The sequence below is a fragment of the Marmota flaviventris genome, chromosome 1 (genome assembly GCF_047511675.1).
Source record: "Marmota flaviventris isolate mMarFla1 chromosome 1, mMarFla1.hap1, whole genome shotgun sequence".
NCBI lineage: Eukaryota > Metazoa > Chordata > Mammalia > Rodentia > Sciuridae > Marmota > Marmota flaviventris.
In genome coordinates, this window is record NC_092498.1 from 177,978,812 (window position 1) to 177,986,223 (window position 7,412).

The window sequence follows — 7,412 nt, forward strand, 5'->3', positions numbered from 1 at the left end:
TTTTACTCACAAATTTTTCAACTTTTAGGATCATGTATTCCAACCTATGTGTAAGCACTTACCAGGCCAAACCTGATGGATGGGCGTGGCTGTTTTCTTCATTCTGTCTTGGCTTAAATTTTTAACAGTTTACATATTTTTGTGTAGTTTCAACATCTTTCCATCAAACCAGAAGTTTCTGCTGCTTTACTATGTCAGTGTTTCCCTGGCAAAAGTAAGATTTGACTGAATACTGATAAAGCATTATTGAAAGATGATGGTTTCAAAAGCCAGGCCTGGTGAATATGTTTGAAATAATGAACCATAAGGCCTTTTTACCTCAGGGTTATTTTTCATTTGTTTGTTTATGGTGCTGAGGATCAAATCCAGGCCCTTGTGTGTCTTGAGTTTGGCCAAGTTGCCCAAGTTGGCTTAAACTCATTATTCTCCTACTTTAACTTCCTGAATACAGGGCATTAAAAGGTACATGCCACCTCCTCTGACCCAGGGCATTTTTTTTATGTTAAAAATAAGGTGATAATGTTAGTCTTTCCAGCCTGATAATGGTTGGATTTCACCTTAAGAACAATGGAAAGATACTGAATGATCTTTGAGAGGATAAGATGACAAGATTTGTGTCTGTAACAGATTTCTGTAGCTACTGAGAATGGATTGAAGAATGGAGGTTGAGAGTGAGAATGAAGCCAACTAGTTGTGTTAACCTGGACAGAAGGTGATGCAGCCTGGACCAAGATGGTGGCAGTAGAATTGGGAGAAGTAGGTAACTTCAGAGAATTATTAAACCACATGTGTCTATCTAATTATGAATGTGATTTTGCCCTATTGTGTATAGAATTATTTAGCTCACTATCTTAGATTTTGATTCAGCTGTATCTGTAGCACAACTAGTCTCTTCTTCAGAGTGAATATTATAGCCAAATGTAGTCACTAGTGTTGCATAGACTTCCTTTGGATTTGCCTACAAGGTCAAATAAATCAGCATCCAAAGGCCCAAATTCTTAATGTTTTAGATGATAGTTTTAAGATAGGCAGTGCTGAATAACTCCTCTTAAAAACTTTTCAACAAAAATCCATTTTCCCCTCTTTTCATGGCAGATAACACCTTAAACTGAACATTAAATATATTTATGAAAGTAACATTGTCTTTATTCTTTCTATCCCAAGATGGATGGTGTTCTTACTCAGAGCTAAACTGTCAGGATAAAGAATGCCATGAGGTTGAATTGTATGATGTTTTAGTAAAGTGAAGTAAATATTTTCAGAAACATAATTGTGGCTTAAAAAACATGTTCTTTTCCACAGAGAAGAGTTCTCCTTTGAGAATAGAAACTTTTCTTTATAATTTTTGCAGCCACACACAGATGAAGAATATGAAAAGGGCATACTATGTCAATTACGAAAACAAGGCTACATTTTAAACAAACTCAGGTTCTTTCCAGAGACATCTTAAATCTTCAACTCAGGAATGATCACTCTACTCTCTAAAGTCACTCTAATTTCCTTCTTGTTTAATATTTTATATATAAAAAGTTTGAGGATGAAAAACTGTTTGGAAAAGGGCACTGTATTCACCAGATAAAAACTGATTTCTATCTCTTGTGAATGAAAGGAAAAGTGACTGGAATATGTTTTCATCCATTTCCTGTTGGTCTAATAAAATATCTGAGACGAGGTCATTTGTAAGGAAAAGAGTTTTATTTGGGTTCTGGTGATGGGGAAGTCCAGAAGCATAATGTTGACATCTTCTCAGCATCTGGTGAGGGTCTTCTTGCTGCATCAAAACATGGCAGAGATTATCACATAGGAGATAGAGTAAGTTTGCTAGCTTGGACATCTCTTCCTCTTCTTATGAAGCCACAAATGCCATCAGGGGGACTCCATCCTCATGATCTCATCTAATCCTAATCCCATCTAGTCCCAAAGGCCCCATCTCCGAATACCAACATATGAATTTGACTATAAAGTTTTCAACACATGAACTTTGGAAGACACAGTCAAAACATAGCAGAAGGAAATCTGGGGATCACTAATTTGATGTTAGGATGGCATCCTAGAGCTAAGGGACTTCTGAAAAGGACCATGTCACAGGAACTATCTGATGCATACTTTTCCTCAAACTGAAATGGACCACAACCTCCACTTGCCCTGTGGTTTTTAGAATCCAGAGTCTTCAAGAAAGCCAAGCCAAGGGGAAGAGCCTTTTCTCCTGGCTGTGTTTCTACCTCCCAGACCCTACATAACGGAAAATCCCTCAAGAGGAGACTGTCAAAGGGGAGTGGATGCCAGACTGTCAAATGACCAATGTCTACTCAAGGCCGCCTTCTCTCCAAGACCACATCTCAAAGAGTTCTTTACTGGGTTCCTTAAATTTGATAGATTTATCCAAAACAGTTATTAATTCATATCCTACTAATTGGATATTATTGTAAGAACACACACAGGGACAGAATGGAGTTTGACAATGACATTCACAAAGATAAAAAGGCTTTTAATGCTGGGTGCGGTGGGACACACCTGTAATCTCAGTGGCTCAGGAGGCTGAGGCAGGAGGATCGTGAGTTCAAAGCCAGTATTAACAATAGTGAGGCACTAAGCAACTCAGTGAGACCTGTCTCTAAATAAAATTTAAAAATAGGGCTGGGGATGTGGCTCAGTGGTTGAGTGCCCCGGAGTTCAATCTCTAGTACCGCCCCCCACCCAAAAAAAAGCTTTTAGGGCTAGGGTTATGGCTCAGAGGTGAACACTCACCTACCATGCGTGAGGCACTGGGTTCAATCCTCAACGCCACATAAAAATAAAATAAATATATTGTGTCCACCTATAACTTAAAAAATGCTTTTAATAAGCTAGTTTTTATTTTTTAAAGTCAAATTTTGGCCAGGCATAGCAGTGCATGCCTACAATCCCAGCAACTCAACTTTGGCAGGAGATTGCAAGTTCAAACCAGCAGCAACTTACCCAGACTCTGTCTCAAAATAAAAAATTTAAAAAAATTAAAAAGGGCTAGGATAAAAGAAAAATGAAATTACGTAATTTGCAAGAAAATAGATGGAACTTGAAACAATTGTGGTAAGCAAAATAAGCCAAACTCAGAAGGCCAAGGGGCATATGTTTTTTCTCATATGAGGAAGCTAGAGAGGAAGAAGGAAAAGAAAGGCGGGGGGCAGGGATCTCATGAAAAGCAAAGGGAGATCAGTAGGACCAGGGGGTAAAAGGCAGGGAGGAAGGAGTAAGTGCTGGGGAGTGATAAGGTCCAAATTATATTGTTATATTGGGTGCATGGAAGAATATGCAACGACAAATTGGGCGTTATATACAAGTATAACGCACCAATAAAAAATGTGGAAAGGGAGAAAAGAGGGGTGGGGATGTGGCTTGGTGGTAAAATGCTCCAGTACCAAAATAAATGAACAAATGAACAATTGAATGAATGAATGAACAAATAAATAAATAAATAAACAAAATACTTAAAAATAAGAAATTTTTTTATGGTACTGAAAATGGAACCCAGGATCTTGTACATGTTAAGTACCGTTAAGCACATTGTAAGTACTGTACCACTGAGCTAAATCTTCAGCCTCAAAAGAAGAAACTTGATTATTCAGGTTCTGTACTCATTCAGAATTTTATTCTTACTGACCAGATCCTTTTAAGAAAGTCCCTTTAGTCATCAGCATCTTCATAAATGTTTTAATATGGAAGACCTCTTATGTTTGTTTTTTTAATTTATTTTTTAGTTGTAGTTGAATGCAATACCTTTATTTCACTTATTTATTTTTATGTGGTGCTGAGGATTGAACCCAGGGTCTTGTGTGTGCAAGGCGAGCACTCTACCACTGAGCCATAACCCCAGCCCCAGACCTCTTATATTTGTACAACACTTTTCTAAATATTTTCATGGTTATTAACATCCATTTCCCATCACCTTATAGTATACAAAGTGGGTAAATTGTTCCCATTTTACAGACTGAGGAACCTGACATTCAACTATCCCAGGTCAGACACCAGTAGGTAGGTGCCCAGTGTTCATTGCCTTATACTTCTCTTGACCCCTTATTACTATGTTTTTATTATTTTATTACTGTTTAGGGAGCATATCCAAAATATATAATAATGGAAGAAATTAATGCCAAGCCTATTCATCAATAAATGTTCACTGAGACCTGTTAGGGAACTGGCTTAGGGTCTCTGCTATAACAAAGAGACTGTACGTACAATGACCCAAACAAACTAAGTTTGTTTCTCTAACAGTCCACAGGTCGTGGGTAGTTCGGAGAGGCTGATCAAGGGACACAATTTATTTTAGCTTCCCATTTGTGTTAGTCAGCTTTTTGTCATTGTGACCAAAATAACTGATAAGAACAACTTGGAGGAGGAAAAGTTTATTCTGGTTCCCAGTTTCAAAGTTCAGTCCATGGTCTGCTGACTCCATCGCTTTGGATTCGAGCTCATGCAGAACATCATGGTAGAGGAATGATGCTCAGCTCATGGCGGCCAGTAAGCAGGGAGTGGTGATGGTGGCAGGAAGATGCACCCTTCCAGGGCAATCCCCCAGTGACCCACCACCTCTAGCCACACTCCACCTGCTTACAGTTACCACCCAGTTAGTCCATTGAAACTAGGATGGACTGAGTGGATTACAGCTCTCACATTCCAGTCATTTCACCTTTGAATAATCTTGCTGAACTTTTAGGGGATACCTCATATCCAAACCATAAGCCCACTGCTACTACTATCTTCCAGGCCTGAAATTCTCAAATTTTCTCAGTATATAGTCCCCTTAGTATCTCAGTAAATTCTTTCTGACATCTGTAGTTCAAAACAATTATCCAGAAGATTTATTTATTTATTAGTTCAGTCCAAACAATTTAATAATTATTTATGTCTTAACAACTTAATAGCTATTTTAAAAAGAACAAGAATAAATGGAAATGAATAGTATTTTTATTTCATCTTTAAATAACTATGATTTCCTAAAAATACATATATATGCCTGTTGGTCACTGCACAACTGCTCATTTCTCAGACTCTGGACACTGCCATTGTCATTTCCTATCCCACACTGTTTTTTTTTTTTTTCACAATGCATGTTTGTTTTTTTTTTTTTAATCACAGCAAACATCTGAAACCTAGCTTCATAAAGACATGATGTCATGATCTAATGTTGAAACTGTGAACTGCCGCTGTGCGGTGGTACATGCCTATAATTTCAGCTACTTGGAAGGCTGAGACAGGAGGACTGCAAATTTGAGGCCAGCATGGCAAACTGGTGAGATCCTGTATCAAAAAAATATATAATAAGGTCTGGGGGTATAGATGAGTGGTTAAGTGGCCCTGGACTCAATCTCCAGTATTAGGAAAAACAAAACAAAACAAAACTGAAAACTACTTTGAGCTAGTAATTTTTCACTGTATCTGACAGACATTAGTGAGTTTCCTTCAGAAAGCTAAACTGTATTACAGTACTCCTGTTTGTCCCCTTGTTTGCACCTTGGGGTGCACTGGCATAAAACTTTGAGAATCTTGACCCCCAGATTGTTGTCTTCGTCCAGTGGCTGTGCAAGAAGTCACTGTGTTATGCCTCAATATGGTGACTCTGGAGGAGCAATCCCTGTGACCTCTCTGGCAATCACTTTTTCTGTTCTTCTGAGGGTCCTGTCCTTACCTATCAGCATGGGCGTCATGGCAGGAAAAGGGAGTGTGAATGATTTTATCAGCAATTTCCTTGCTACTGTTTCTCAGCTAGTGGGGACCGTGCTTTTCCATCCTGTTTGCCTTACCCCAGTGAGAAGCCTAAAGGAAAACTCATCCTATTTATCAAATCCAAGTGATGATCCATAGGCTTCTGTGTGTATTCTGAAGTTATCTATGCAGGTGCTTACAGGCACAGAACATGGAGAAGACTTGAAACTGGATTGAACTGTAAGGAGAGAACAAGTTTCCCCTGCTTCCATGCATGCTCCATCTGAACACTGGCAGAATCTGTTTTAAATGGCAGGGGATAGAAGAGAGCCCATTCTAATGAGAGCTGAACCTTGTGAAGATGTCCCAGGTTCCTCCTGGTGAAGGACACTGGAACTATTATTGGTCATCTCAAGAATTACCCAGGGTCACATAATGGGGCAATTCAGTTCAGTGAGCCCAACATGCTGCCCCCAAGCAGGTGGGACAGAAGTCTGTCTTCCTTGGCTATGTCTAGATTTGATTTCCATTTCAAACCCTTATTCTGCTGGATGATAGAAACTTGATCAAAGGCAGTTCAGTATTTTCCAACATTACACTGAACAAGATGAAATTGCTGCTGTTTGATCATTTCTAAACAACAAAAAATGGCAACTGTATATGATTGAAAAGACAATTCAGTTCCATTGTTCCCAGGGCTTGTGTCTCAGTTCCAGGGAATTATGTACTGATGGATCAGGCAAGGAAGGACAGTGTGCTCCCAGGGCCACCTGGTTCCACACTGTCATGCCCAAGATGTCCTCAGGCTCTCCATCATTGGTCCGTGATAATCTCCTCTCTGTCCTTGCTCCATGTGCAAGGCTTCCTTGAGGCTGCACCCTCTCAGCGAGTCCCACATCCCTCTTGGGTACTGGGAAGTGTATGTGGTAGGAATTAGACACAGCCTCCTTTCCTGGTATTTTATCAATATACAAGCTCCCATGGTGCCTACCTCTCTCTTCTCTTTCCCCACTCTCTGAGATAAGAAAACCAGCTCCTGCAACCTCATGTGTTCTCCTGAGTCTATTTTTCCTGGCACAAACTTAGTGCTCCTTTGGGGTAGGGGTTTGAAGCTCCTGCATCTCTGAAGCTTGGGTGTGGGAGACAGAAAACACTTGTTTCTATTCCTCTGCCTCAGTGTCCCTCCTTTGAGACAGTGGATGCCTTCCAGTGTGGCTCGAATAGAAGAAGGCTCTTCAGGTATAAATAATTATGAAGATTAGGGGCTGGGGTTGTGGCTCAGTGGTAGAGGGCTTGCCTAGCATGCACGAAGCACTGGGTTCTATCCTCAGCACCACATAAATATAAAATAAAGATGTTATATCCACCTAAAACTTAAAAATAAATAAGTATTTTAAAAATATTTATTGGGGGCTGGGGATGTGGCTCAAGCCGTAGCGTGCTCGCCTGGCATGCATGCGGCCCCGGGTTCGATCCTCAGCACCACATACAAATAAAGATGTTGTGTCCGCCGGAAACTAAAAAATAAATATTAAAAAAAAAAAAATCATGCAGGAAAACCCAAGAGAAGACTGTTTAAAAAAATAAAAATAAAAAATATTTATGAAGATTTGCCTCAGAATATTACCCTGATGTGTAGTGGGGTGCCTGGCTTCCACTCAGGCCTATATCTTAACCAGGTGTCTAGAAAGGGCACAGGGAATCAGGAGACACGGTGAATCCTTATTTCC